Source organism: Microtus oregoni, unplaced genomic scaffold (genome assembly GCF_018167655.1).
Source record: "Microtus oregoni isolate MIOR12 unplaced genomic scaffold, Mior012 000012F_ref0000307, whole genome shotgun sequence".
Classification (NCBI taxonomy): domain Eukaryota; kingdom Metazoa; phylum Chordata; class Mammalia; order Rodentia; family Cricetidae; genus Microtus; species Microtus oregoni.
Genome location: NW_024543071.1, coordinates 2,499,292 through 2,514,624, shown reverse-complemented (window position 1 = coordinate 2,514,624; position 15,333 = coordinate 2,499,292).

The following is a 15,333-nucleotide window of genomic DNA, read 5'->3' as shown; positions in this document are numbered from 1 at the left end:
GAGAGCCCCATGATTGCTCTTGTTGAGAAACTCACGTGAGCTCATGTGCACAGCCAGTCCTCTGACTACAGACTACAAGGCTACTTCTCGGCCCTCCCTGAGTGCCTTCCTGCAAGAAGGATCCAGGATGGATTCTAGGAGGTGCACGATGCAGATTTCCTGCTAGAATTATGAGGCAGACTTACTTCCTGCTAGAATTACTGGGGAGCCCTCAGTCAAGTGTCATGTGATGTTTTATTCTTTTGCCTTTTTGAGGGGTCCACTACCTAGCTCCCAAATAAATCACACATGGAGGCTTATTCTTAGTTATAAATGCCTGGCCTTAACTTGGCTTGTTTCTTGCCAGCTTTTCTTAAATTAACCTATCTACCTTGTGCCTCTGGGCTTTTACTTTTCTCTTCCTTCTGTATATCTTACTTTCAGCTCCTCAGGGACGGGTGCTCCAAGTAGCCAGGGATGGCAAATATTACATGGTCTTTTGCTGTTGTTGGAGCCAGCAGTAGACCTGACCCCATGCTCCAGGCAAAGGTGGCCCCGTACTAGCCAAAGAACTCAATCAGTGCAATATGGATTCTACAATTCTGCAAACAGGTATCACACACCAGTTCTGTCCATGTGACTGTGCTGGGCAGTGGGTACAGAAGATACCAACCATATCCTGGGAGTGTGAGTAGCAGTGTTGGTGCTGCTATACTGTGTTATGGGTACACGAAGCAAGGTGTGCCCGGGACAGGGTGACCAGGAAAGGGAAGGAACCTATTGGTAAAGTTTTCACAGGGGAAGTAACGCTAGGTTTGATGACAGACATCCCCAGAGATGTCAGGCTGGCAGGCTAGCTGGGAGGAAGCAGTCACTGTGGATATTCCAGCTGTGGAGGATGAGAACCCTCTGATGTGGCTAAGGAGAACCTGATATGATTGAGGTCTTCACGAATGACAGCTCTGCTCCTGGCCAAGGGTAAGATGTAGCTTTGTCCCTCACACTAACAGGCGTGGTGACAAAGGTCAATTCTTTTTAAAAAAGAACAGCAAGGATCACACAGTGGTGGGGGTGGGTGGGGGCTGAGGAAGGAAGGTGGGAAATGCCCTGCTGGCCACACCACTGGCCTCACCGTTTGCATTGTCCTGAGCCTCGAGGACCTCAGGTGACCTCAGTTCTAACAGATAGAGTCCTGCAGATACAAGAGTGGCCACATGATCCTGAGGGGGGCAGTTGTAGTCAATGGGCCCAAACTGGAGTAGTACCTCTTCCCCCCACTTCCTTTCCTAGAACGTGTGCCCACATCTGCAGTCTGCACCTGGTCCAAAGTGTTCCCATATGAGATATGCATCTGGACAAAACTCACATAAAGGCAAAGGGCAGGTCCCAAGGCTGCGCTAATGGGCGTGGAGGGTCAAGCACCCGTTTCCTGGTTCTGCTGAGATTGCATTCCCACATGCTGACCCTGGAAATGGATGGACACTCTGTGGGGACATGCGCTCTCACGGGCTGAATCTGGAGATGGACTTTTACGGGCTGACCTCAGAGATGGGCAGACTCTGGTTCTGATGGTTATTCCATAGAGGGCCTGCCAGGTAGATCTCATCAGGACAAGTCTGACCAAGGCTGGTTTCACTGGGCTTTGTTTTAGTGGGTTTTTTTTTTAAATTATTGAAAGCCAAGGATGTAGAATCTTTGGAGTAATAAAAAGATGCTATGCTGTCATGAAGCTTTGATATAATTTCAAACACTCACATAGTCTGCTGTGTGATGTTAGCTTTGAGAATACAGTTCCCCTTCCTTCAAGATCAGACCCTGTGTGAGAACTTGATACAGCTTCCCTTCCCCGTTGGGAATGTGGCATCTCATGGGTACGACTTCACATGGACGTCACTGACCTCCAGTGCTAGACCTGAAAATCCATACAAACTTTGAAAAGGACTGCATACAACACCATGTTCTCTTCTGAGTCTTGCAACCTTGCTGTCCACCTGCCTTGCCGCATGGCAGGACATACGTCCTCCAGAACCTCCACTGCGGAAGTCAATTACCTTTCCTTATGAACCATAAGTGGTGCAACCTGAACTGGGCGTGGCTTGCACCCAGGTGAGCCAACTAGACCTCAATGTCTCTGAAAGCTGCTAACTGTGTGGTTAAGGCACTTCCAGTATCTTCTCTGTGGGCTTGAAGTGCATGATCCTCCTCCTCCTTAGCCATTGAGAACCTCAGAAACTTTCTCTTTGGATGTGATAAGCTCTGTGACTCATGAGAGCACACTTAGATCATCTTCCCATTTCTATGGTACACAGATTAATATGCAGTTTATTAGCATAAAGGTCAGGTGGCCATGTAGACTGTCCAGAGGCAGTGTAATGGGGCTATGAGTCAGGAGAGTGCTCAAGCCGGGTGACTTGTCCAAAGGCTGCTGCCTCTCTGGTTTATAGCTTCCTCATGAATCCAATGGAGGCAATAAGGGGGCCCTGAATTCCTAGTAGTGGTGTCCGTAGGCTCTAACAAGGAAATCCACGGCATGGTGAATGGCCACGCTCTCCCTTAGCTGATACAAGATAAGTGGGTTAACTTCAGGGTGCGGTCATGGTCTGGCTATAGACCTTCAGGTGAGGAGGGTTGTTATAATCCCCAGATCTGAGAGACAGCAGTGCTTGTGAACACAGGCTTTATGCCCAGCCCATCTACACCCTGTATACAACCTCCCAGAGTGCACAGGGCTAGCCCTGGCCTGGGGCTTTCAGAGTCCAAGGACTCCTGAAGACGGACGTTGCCGTGAACTTTTGAATGTCCTCCATCCGGGCTGCATACCAGAATCACACAGAAGCATATATGAAGGGAAGATCCCACAAGAACATTTAAGAGGCAGTCACGCGATCTGACCCTTGGAAAAACCTGTGGATCATTCCCACGTTCATGCGGGTGAAGACCCACCATGTTACAATGGCTTTCCATTCTCAGGGTTTGAACATGCCATAAAATAATTCTCATTTCTTTGGGAAGTTGCCTACTTAGTTTTCATGATTATTTAAACCAGTTTTAGAAATACTTTTTCTTTGTGCATTAAAACTTTTGTCTCTTGAGCTAATGCTTGATGAATCATTATTTTAGATCATTATGAGAACATTTTAGGAAGAATGACATCTATATATCTACTGGAATCTGAGAAAGTTTGGGGAGTCTGGCTGAGGACCAAAACTATGGAAGAGCTAGCCATAGGCTTTGAGAGCAGATACTTTGTCTGGGCCCCTGGGTGAAAGAGCAGGCATGAGGAGTGTGGGGTGTGGCAATGCCCCTGGCAGGAGGAACTGCAGGTGCAAATGTTCATGTAGCCATAATCGATGCCTGTTACAGCATAATTTATAAAGACAATAATTTCACAGTTGTAGATACAGGGAAGCTCAAAACGAAATATCTGACTAGTAAAGTCTGCTCTCTAGGAAAAGCAGGTGCGCTCTGCAGTGGTTCCTCCACCCCTGAAACCGCCAGGCAGGAAGAGGAAGATGTCAAGGGTAGCGAGAAGAATGGGAGCAGGGACTGCAGCTCCTTTGTGGCTCCTGCAGCAGGCACCCTGGTCTCCTGGAGACCGAGAAGCCCAGGGTCGTGGGCAAGGTTGGCTCCTCGCACCCATGGGGCTCAAGGGCACATCTGTCCAGTGCACCCATGGGGCTCAAGGGCACATCTGCCCAAAGCCATTCATCTAGCTTCTGGTATTTCACCTGTAGTCTTTGACATGACTGTGTGATCTCATGTTCACGTGTCTGCACTGAGTATATCACTCTCTAAATCCAAATGCTCTCCCTCTTTATCAGGGCAAGCATCTCCGTGGGCCAGGGCTTATCCTAATGATGCTGTCTTAATTTGATTACTTCTGTAAAGACCAAACTCTGGTTAGATCCTGTTAGATCTAACAGTTTTTGAGGCAGTTGGGGGCAGTCAGGATTTTAACAATTTGGGGGTTAGGAAAGACATGATTCAATATATAGTAGCAGCCATAATTTGAATGATCGTGATCCCTAAATTCATGTTGAAGCTAACTCCCATTTTGATGGTATTGAGAGATGGGCCACTATGAGAAACTATGATGATTCTCAAGAAAGGGACTAGTGTCCTAGGAAGAGTCTTTGGATTGCTAATACACCCATGTCTTCTGCCAGGCAAAGACAGAATTATCCCTTTCCATCATCTCTGCTGTAGTGATATTTTGTGTGTTTGATCTTCAGGCAAGCGAGCAAGCCAGTCTGCATCATCCATCCTTATGGGCTTTGCTTCAGTTTCTGTTTGAGATCCTATGGCTTCCCTCAGTGATGGATTGTGGTCTGGAAGTGCTTCATGATGAGCTTGAGATGCTGGAACTGGAACCTAAGCAGATCGTGTCGAAGCTGCAGAAACTGCCCATGGAGACCAGTGAGCAGGTGATGTCGAAGCTGCAGAAACTGCCCATGGAGACCAGTGAGCAGGTGATGTCGAAGCTGCAGAAACTGCCCATGGAGACCAGTGAGCGGGTGATGTCGAAGCCCAAGTGCTGGGATTAAAGGTGTATGCCAGCACTGCCTGGCCTCTATGGATAACTGGGGTCTTAGCTCTGCACTCTGATCTTCAAGCAAACTTTATTTGTTAGATTACAAACAAAATGTCACTACACTCTACCATGGGAGAACCCAGCAAAAGGCACCATCTTCGAAGCAAAGGACAAATTTTACCAGACACCAGATGTTTCATTTTGAGCTCCCCTGTTTGCATAACTATGACAAGAAAATTATTTTCCTTGTAAATTATCTAATATCAGACATTAATTATAGTTACACAAACAAGCTAAGACAATGCTTCATATACCTAGTTTATGAGCTCAGACTCTAAATTCTGATCACTTTCTACAGTAATTTCTGGTATAAAAAGTCCAAATTACATGCAGAATAACCCAGCTGTGAGCCCTGCTAGTGAATTTTCTCTTCTTAGCACTCTTGATTGTAAAGCAGTTCTAGCTCTGCGCTCTACAAGCTACGGTTCGTGCCTGTAGCAAACCTCCCGCACTATGGTTACTACGGTCCTGTGGCGCCTGCACTACGGGACAGTTTGTGAGCTGGGCAAGGGGCTGGAGATTGAAGCACATACACACAGAGAGAGGGACACGGACCATCCTTGAAATAAGAATGCCCTGTTTATTGTGTTCCAGGGCAGCTTATATAGTGCCTTCCCTGACAAATGGCCACTCCCTAGTTCTTGGGATTTTCAGCAGCAAACCCACCAGAAACCACTCCCCTGTCTTGTGCTCAGAGTGGCTGCAAGCACAGGAAAATAAGCTGTTTACAGGAAATGCAGGGTCTGCGGGTCCACAGTCCCCTATACTAAATTATTGGTAATTGTGTGTTTATTTGTGGAGGATCATGTGTCCTGTGGGACTCTTGGTACCCTAAGAGCTAGAAAGTCTTCATAAGTTCACAGTTGTGCCAGTCTCCGGCCTGTGTGGGAAAATCCCTGAGACAAACAGCTCACAAGTGGCTAGTTCTCTCTGCGTTGGGCAAGACCATCACCTTTAAAACAGAGCGCTGTGATTCTGCATGAGGCCCTTGCAATAGTCAACCTATTGGCATTCCCTTGTGGACGGATGGGGGAGATCAGACTCACAAAGTCCCTCCTCTCCCAGAGATCCTGATTACCACTACAGAAAAGATAAATGGGTGACGTTGCCTGAGTCACACCAGACAAAAACCAATAAACTCCCTCCTCCCCTGAGATGGACTTTCTTAGGTCTGTCAACTCCTGAGGTCGACAGTCCATGGCCACTTGGCCCTGTAGCTCAGAGTCTGTGGTGACAAAGTGAATCACAGCAGGAACATGCCACCGAGGTGACCTTATGATAGTGGGTAACAGAGAGAAACAGGAAGAGGTCAGAGTCCCAACATCGCCTTCATGGGCACACCCTCAATGTGGCACTTGCTTGTGTTAGGTCCTACCTCCTAAAGACCCTGATACTTCCCAAGAGCCCCAAAGACTGGACGCCGAGCCTTTAATACTTCCTTAGACCTTTGGCAGGACATTCAAGATCCAAACTGTACCAGTGGGAGAGAATCAAGAGAATTGAACGGGCAAGCTGATGTAGGACGTGGGCATCGGAAGACAAAAGGACCCACCTAGAGCTGATGTGATGTAGGAAGTGTGAAGCCTGCCATGGGTAGGAAGACACAGTACATTAGAGCGGTGATGTAAACTAACAAGTTTAAGGGATACAGGGGTATAAAACAGATAGGCCTAAGGTGTAATGACAGGATTACCACCCAGCATGCTCACTCTGTGTGCAGGGCACCAGGAGGCAGCTTCGTGCAAGGACAATGTTCCTAAATCCCACCCACTTTGGGGTCAACAGACTAAGACCTGCAGGAATAGAGAGAGAAAAACTGCAGAGATAGAGAGAGGAGACCTTCAGGGATAGAGAGAGAAGACCTGCATGGATAGAGAGAAGAGATCTGCATAGATAGAGAGAAGAGACCTTCAGGGATAGAGAGAGGAGACCTTCAGGGATAGAGAGAGAAGACCTGCAGGGATAGAGAGAGGAGACCTTCGGGGATAGAGAGAAGAGACCTGTAGAGATAGAGAGAGGAGACCTTCAGGGATAGAGAGAGGAGACCTTCAGGGATAGAGAGAGGAGACCTTCAGGGATAGAGAGAGGAGACCTGCAGGGATAGAGAGAGGAGACCTGCAGGGATAGAGAGAAGAGACCTTCAGGGATAGGGAGAGGAGACCTGCAGGATAGAGAGAGGAGACCTGCAGGACAGAGAGAGGAGACCTGCAGGGATAGAGAGAGGAGACCTGCAGGGATAGAGAGAGGAGACCTGCAGGGATAGAGAGAAGAGAAGTGCAGGGTTAGAGAGAGGAGACATGCAGGATAGAGAGAAGAAACCTGCAGGAATAGAGAGAGGAGTGCTAGTGTATAAGACGGGACCCTGTTGTCTCAGCTGTGAAGTGGGACTTGGCAAGTCTCTGTTTCATGAGCCTTACACCGCTCTTAGAACAGAGGTCCAGTCTCTGACCATTTCTCTGGGGACACCTTCTGAACAACTTGTCCTTTCCCCCCTGTCCTCTGGGCCATGTTCCCCAGATGCTCAGCTCCTGTCTCCTCGCTTTGAGCACATCACTGTACAATGGAGGTTGCAATTCTGCCAGGCCTGGAAGCACTGGAGATATTCTAAGGAAACACTGGTGTCCTTCCCTTTGGCCGCCAGACTATAGAAACAATGAACCCCCGGGAATGAGATTATCCCCAGGAATCTCATGCTGAAAACAGACAGGCCAACCCTGGGCTGGTCAGAAGGGAAATTTTCTTCTCCTGAAGAGATTTGCAACTTGTCAGCGAACCCTGCAGGAGTGTGAAGCCAAAACAAGAATGGGTCAGCTGTGGGAAGGTCTGATGGAACAGCTTAGATATTCATGATGCTGCTCCTCTGCTTAAACCTAAACCTCACGCCAGGATCGAGAAGATATACTGCAAGGGGGGGCGGGTAGCATTGTCAGTGGGACAGAGCATCTCTTTACCCCCTTCCCAGTGTGGCCACATTGAATAAACTGCATTCTGCTTTAAAACTATTAATTTGGCCTTTTTGATTGGCTTCTTGGGAATGGGAATCTAATCCTGGCTTGTTGGGGCACAGGCTGTGACCATATATCTTGAAACAAAGCGATGCTCTCCTTTGGGGTGGTTCTTGCTTGACTGGGAAGATAGTGTCCTTTCACTTGGTTCTGATTTCCAAATTCTCTTGTAGAACCCCAGATGTAAAGACAGCCAAGGAAAGAGACAACCCAAATGAAGGCATTCCTGAGCAATAGCTCTCTCATGAAGTGGGCAGAGGCTCAAACTCCACTACCAAAACCCTCGACTGTTTTCTAGTGAGTTCAGCCTTTACAAGTGTTTGCTTGCATGGTTTAAATCTATTTTAACAAATTCCTGGAGGCAACAGGCAACCATGATCTGCCCTTGATCTTCAGAACACATGGGCATAACAAAACCTGGGAATAACAAGAAAGAGCTCTGAGGGAGTCGCCGGTGGAGCAGGAAGTAAAGAGAGAGAGGAGAGGGAAGTGGCCGATTTTTTAAAGGGAGAGAGACCACGCCCCAATGGGCTGGTATCTCAGCGGCTATAGGCTGGAGGAGTGGGAGGACCTCCCGCAACACCTCCCCCTTTTGTTTAAATAAGAGAGTTATAAACCTACTATGAAATTATATACAATAAGTACAAATATCCTATTTAACTAGCTTAGGTCTTGTATAATAAATAACTTGGCCAAGTCATGAGAGAAAAGTATTTCTGCTTCAGCTGTCAGTTTTCTTGGACTATTCAAATCTTTATCACCATCTAAGGTTTTGTTTAAATGAACTATTAGATCGGGTGTTATCCCAACAGCTGGTCATAGACTGGAAATGTCTCCTAACAATCTTTGGAAGTCATTAAGAGTCTTTAACCGGTCTCTCCTAATTTGTGCCTTTTGCGTTTTAATTTTCTCTAAACCTATTCTGTAACCTGGGTAATTAATAGAATTTCCTCTTTGAATCTTTTCAGGGGCAATTTGTAATCCCCACCTAGGCAAGACTTTCTTTACTTCTTCAAACATCCTTTCTAAAGTATCTTTATTTGAATCAGATAACAAGATGTCATCCATGTAATGATAAATTAAGGACTTGGGGAATTGTTTACGAATTATTTCCAATGGCTTACTTACAAAATATTGGCACAATGTAGGACTATTGAGCATACCCTGTGGGAGGACAGTCCATTGATATCTCCTATTAGGCTGAGAATTATTATAAGTAGGCACTATGAAGGCAAATTTTTCTCTATCCTTTTCTTGTAACAGTATAGTGAAAAAATAATCTTTCAAATCAATAACTATAAGAGGCCATCCTTTTGGTAACAGAGAAGGCAAAGGAATTCCAGATTGTAGTGGGCCCATAGGTTGAATTACTTTGTTGACAGCTCTTAGATCTGTCACCATTCTCCATTTACCAGATTTCTTTTTTACAACAAACACAGGAGAATTCCAAGGGCTGGTTGATTCTTCAATATGGTGAGCATCTAGTTGCTCTTGCACCAGCTATTCCAATGCCTGTAATTTATCTTCAGCTAGAGGCCACTGTTTAATCCATATTGGCTTCTCAGTTAGCCATTTTAAAGGTAGGGCTGTTGGTACCTCTAAAGGTTTGGTATTCGCTGTATGTTCTTGTACAGCCTGAATGGCTGGTGACCTTTTTCCATAATACCTCATCATATCCTTCCCAGAATTATGAGTTCCTGGAACTACAGGAATGTTAATCTGGGTATTCCATTGCGGTAGCAGGTCACAGCCCCATAAATTTATGGCAATATTGGCTATATATGGCCTTAGTCTTCCTTTTTGTCCTTCAGGCCCTATGCATTCAACCCATCTTGTGCTTTGTTTTACATGAGATAGGGTTCCAATTCCCAGGAACTGAACATCTACCTCTTGAAGAGGCCAATTCGGATGCCAAGATTCTGGGGTAATGATACTTACATCCGCACCTGTGTCTAATAAGCCTTCAATAAAAGTGCCATTTATACAGACTCTTAGCTTTGGTCTTTGATCATTAATAGAAGTCTGCCAAAATATACGTTTACTCTGCCCTACTGGGTTTTTTTACTCATCCTCCACATGTAATTCATCATTTAGACCAGTATTACTTTTTACAGCAGAAATTGGAGCTTTTAATTTTCTTGGTGAGGCACGTTGTCCACTGTGACTGGGAATGACTGGGCCACTGTTGGCTTGGTGGCCTGCGAGAGGCCTCCCAAGGAGTTTCCCGATGATATCAGATTGCCCCGTCTGTCTGTTGTTGACCTACATTCATTGGACCAATGCCGGCCTTTACCGCATCTCCTACATATACCTGAAGGCCGAGGTCTCCTATTTTTGACATTCCCAGAAGAGATATTATTCCTAGAAATTTTTTGCCTGCAATCCCTTTGCAAATGTCCTAATTTACCACAATTAAAACACCTGGCAGTTTGATGTCTCCTCATTGCTTTGGAAATCGCTTCTCCTACCCAAGATTCATCATTATAGCTAAACGTCTCAACATTCATTGTATGCTGAATCCATTCATCCATAGGTGCTGATCTAGACTTTAAAGGCCCAATTATCTTTTTGCATTCTATGTTTGCATTCTCAAAAGCTAGAGATTCAAGAAGTATTCGTCTAGCTTCTGGGTCTGTTACCCCTATGTCCAGAGCCTTAATTAATCTTTGCAAAAAGTCAATAAAGGGTTCTCTCTGTCCCTGCCTAATTCTGGTATATGATTCAACCCTTTTTGCTGGATCTTGTATCCTATTCCAAGCATTTAAAGCTGCTTGGTGACATAGACACAGTACTTCATCGTCATAAAGAGCTTGGACCTGTGGATCAGCATATTCTCCTGCACCAAGAATTTGATCTTGGGAAACCTCAACACCCTTTGCTCTTCCTTGCTGTTCCATTTGTTCGGATTCTTCTCTGAAATAAATTCCAAACATCAAGGAAGGTCCATTATCTAAAACTGCAGACACTAACTGATGGAAATCATGGGGGGTAGCTCTAGCATTAGAAGCCCAAGTCCTTATCATTTCCTTTACATATGCATTGTGCAAGCCAAAATTAACAACAACTTGCTTAATTTCTTTCAGATCATTCATTGCTATTGGTGTCCATCTAGCTTCTCTGACTCCCTTTGAGCCTTTAGAAATTGACGCTTTGTCAGAATTAAGTATAGGGTATGTTGCTAGAACCCTGGGTAAGCCAGTTCTAATAGCTGGTGGAGGCATTGTATCCTGTCCTTGTGCCTCCTTACTCTGTTCACCAGCTGCAATAATTTCTCCAATCTTTTCAAATCTTTTTATCATTATCTCTCTTAAATCCTGAATCTCCTGACCTGTATATATTTCCAGTGATTTCACTGAGGTATCAATTTTTTGGTCCCCATTCTGCACCTGTGATTCCAAAGCTTTAATTTTTTTCCTTCAAAGATAACATGTCCTCCTTAAACTTTTCTTTTATATCATGTAGATTCCCATCTTGGAGGTACATTCTGTCTGTTACCTTATCAAAACTTTGTGATAAAGTCTGAAGGTCAAATTCAACAGCCTGAACCCTTTCAGGTAACTTTCTAATACCCTTGGATATGGAGTCAATTTTGTCTGTCATAGTATCCACTTGTTCAGATAACCTCTGATTTTCAATAATTTTAATCCTGTCAATTAGTTGTTCATTATTAGTTTGTAAAAATTCTATCGTTCTTAGGAGTGCCATATTCTTCTGTTCATTATTAGTTTGTAAAGATTCTATTGTTCTTAGGAGTGCCATATTCTTCCTTAATGATAGAATATGGAAAAGAAAACTGAAACCTAGTAACAAGCAAATTAAGGTATCCCCATAATCATATAAACCTTGTATGATGTAATCCATTGTATTAGTAAATATAAATTTGCTAATCCATTGTATTAGTGAAAACAAAGCAGTAAAATTTGTGTTAGAAACGAAAACTGCCATATTACCTATTATCCAGCAGGTGGCGCTGTTGCCAAGTCGTGATGAAAACGGGGTCCTGTTTCAGTGCCTTAGTAGATGTTAAAAACTGGAAAATGCAAGTTTCTCAACAAAGTAAATGTAATTAAATCAATTCCAGAGACGGAACCAGAAACCCAGAATCCAGGGGTAGAGAAGAGCAACCTGGAAGCCGCTTATGCCTCCACGTGACAGAGTCACCCTGAGGGCTTGCAGCTTTCAGCAACCGCGTGCTCTGGTTCGCGCCACTTAAGAGCTGTGCTTGCAAGGGAGATTTAAAAACGACTCAGAAAAGAGCAAACCACGTGGGCAGAGACTACGCAGGCCTGTGGAGTTTAAATCCACGTGGGGACGCAGACGATAGGGTGCGTGGGGACTGGAAGTATTAAGCTGCTGGCTCCACGCACAAGATACAGGCCACAAGGCCGCCGCCAACAAGGCCGCGGCTGAGGAAGGAAGGCTCGTGCCAAGCTGAACTCACGGCCAGCAGCCAAGCGGGGGAAGGAGAGGTCCTAACACCAAACGTTGGGTGCCAACTGAAGGTGTAAGTCATAAACAGTGCCACACCAGTTTGGAATTATGATTAATAGGGTGGTATTTATTTAAAGGGGAAAAAACCTACAGATCACTGTCCCAGACAACAGCCCTCTATGCAACCAGGAAGGGAGTCTAGTCGCCTGCGGAGCAGGAAGTGAAGAGAGAGAGGAGAGGGAAGTGGCCGCTTTTTTAAAGGGAGAGAGACCACGCCCCAATGGGCTATAGGCTGGAGGAGTGGGAGGACCTCCCGCAATGTGAGGGTGACCATGACCTGCCCTTGACCTTTAGGACACAGCCTGGAACCTGGAGATAGCAAGAAAGACCTCTCATATTCCAGGAACCATAGCTCTCTCTGGTGTCTAGCTATCCCCTCAGATTGGTGTGTACCAGATGAAACACCACCATTCTCCCCGGAGAGGTCTCCCTTGGTTCCTTGATTTATCTGTAGGTGGGACTGGGTGAGTATGGATAAAAGACCTCTGGTTACCTGAAAGCACCTTAGCTAGATCACCACACACGCCACCACCTAGTCACTAATGTGGGCAGCAAAACAAATCAGACAACTGCAGAACCCAAAGCCATCTCTTAGCGGTTTAGGAATGCAGCCTAGGGTCAGGGAAGGAAGGCGTGCACACAGGCACCTAGATAACCCCCTAAAATGGGCCACGGGACTCTGAATGGTTCAGTGGTCATTCTTGGTGGTCAGTCCAACAAGGGACTGCTACATCTGCCAAGGGACTGGAGCCGGTCCGCGGAATGACTTTTTGAGGAGTGGACAGGATTGAGTGAACCAGGCAAAGAGCAACTGAGTAGCAGTGGGAAGCTTTCTTCCTTAGGGCCCGGGGCATAGGGAGAGGAGAAATAGTGCACCTAAGAGCCGGGGCTAAGGATGGAGAGAGACTGTGCCCTTCGGGGGAGAAGTGTAGCCAGGGATGGTGGAAGAGTTCCAGGGTCTGGTATCAATACTTCATCCTCTCGATAATCCCTGATTGTAGGTGCCTCCTGTTGGCCAACTCAGCCAGAAGATCAAGAGCAAGCTGCTGAGGGAGGCAGTCTCAGGACAGAGAGAAAGGAGGAAGGGGCAGAGGCTAGAGAGGCCAATGGGAGTCATCAGGTCTCCACCAAGCAAGAGTTAGTCAGCTGCTGTGTTCCAGATGCTGCAGCCAGGGTCAGGCAAGCCAGAAATCACTGTACGTATCGTGACCCTGCTATCAAAGCAATCTCTAAATAAATAATCATCAAAATGTAAATATTGATTCTTGCTTCAGAATTCTCCGAGTGGTACTGGGTTGCGAGGTTGGGGTTCAGACACCCTACACCCCAGGTCAGCTAGTCTGTCCCGGCCAGCACAGTAGAAATTCACCAGCTATGTTAAGGCTTTAATTCAGCACCAGAGGTGCTACTGACCAGGATCTTTCCCAGAATTCCTTCTCATAAGAGACAACGGGAAGGACATGGGGGTGGGGTTATCTATAGGAAGTGTTGCTGAAATTGCCAGTCAGCGGATCAGAGACAAGATCATGCCAGTGAGTAGCTGGGCCTGACCACAGTCACATTTGGCTGGGCCCAGAAGTTGCTCAGCACGCATTCAGAGGAAGTGGTGCCTGATGATGTCACAGTGCACAGAAAGCCACACGGTTGCCTGTGCTGTCCCAGTGCCGCCCGCACTCCCAGAGTGATGCCTCTCTCTCCTGTTGTACAGTGACCACTCAATGGAGCATCTGCCCCTCATCCTGCCTTCTGCTGAACCCTGAGAAATGATCCCAAGGCTTGAGCCAGCCTTCCTTCCTCCCTCAGCCTGAGCTCTTAGCTCTGCTCCTCTCCTGCACAGCAGAGACTGGAATCAAGGGCCTTCAGTTGAATACTGGCCAGTCTGCAGTGACCACAGGCTGTCCCTAAGCTGACTGCCTAGCTACGGCAGAACCTGGGGAAAGGAAAGGATATCTGAGGGCTGCCAAAGCTAGAAGATGCCAAATTGGGCTACTTTCCCTACGCCCCACTTGCCCTGGCAACAGCGCTTGGTTGTGTTAGCTCTTCAGAGCCTCTGCCCATGTTCCATCATTGTGCCAAGTCAGAACTTGGTCCGCAGGCTGCCACGGACACTGTGAAGGTCACCCAGGTGGAAGTAGGCAGGCTTCCATTTACCCTCTACCCCGCAGGCCTCCCTGGGGTTCGCCTGTTTACAGGATGTAGTTGGGGTTCCAGGGTGACATTTTAAAACTGCTCTGGAATTGCATTTTTATTTATGCCAGTAGGCTTAACTTTTGTAATTTTTTTCTTTTTTTTTTTTTGAAAGATTTTGTGACTTTGTTTTATTAAGTATTTTAATATGCATATACAGACATGCATTTAGACCAAAACTGATGCCATGTTTCCTCCTCTTTCATTTCATTTCTCCCCACTCCCCAACTTTTCCCTCCCATTTTCGAGTCCCCCTCCCCTTTCTCCTTCCTTAATACTCACTAAGTCTACTTACTGTGGCCTGTATGAGCATTTGCTAGACATGGTGGCATAGTTACACACATGAACTCAGAATGTCTGGGAGTGTGCACAAAATCAAACCAGACAAAAATCCCAGCAAGGAAGGAGGAGGAACTGATGAAGCTCCACCTCTCCGTTGAGGAGATAGTGGCAGTTTGTAGCCACTGGGAAAGGGAGAGCAGCTTTTATATTTTTTAAAATCCTAACTTTGACACAAAACACTTTTAATCTAACAATTTTGAAATATCATTTCTTCTTTAGGGTGTAGCTTAACTAATTCACATCTGGGAAGCTGCTCTTTCTCACGGTCAAGTCTTGTGTCATTTGCCATGGAAATGGGTCGGTAAAATGCTAGTCTATGTTCAACCTCTTGAGGCCAATAACCAGCACTGAATTCACAAGGTTTCACTGGAATGGGTTGTGTGGGGTTGAGACAAGCGTTTTGGTTTCAAATACGGCTAACCTGTCCCCCAGCTGTTCTGGAACAAAGCCCAACTCTTGCCATATCTACCACCCAGAGAATAAGATGCTGGTGGTGCCTTAGAAACATCACTGGAAACACTCTGTGCTTAGCAAGAACCACATCTGTGGGAGCATTTGGGAATACCTTCAAGGCAACTGGGGTGGGGAGCATGGGGTGTGCTCTTTCTTGGGTATCACTATAAAACTACAGACATTCCTGATTTCTCTTGTGTCATTTAGGTTCAGTGCCTGCTCAAAAGGGGATCCACCATCACCCAGGTGTTCCTGTCCCGCCATGACTGACTGTACAGTAATTGT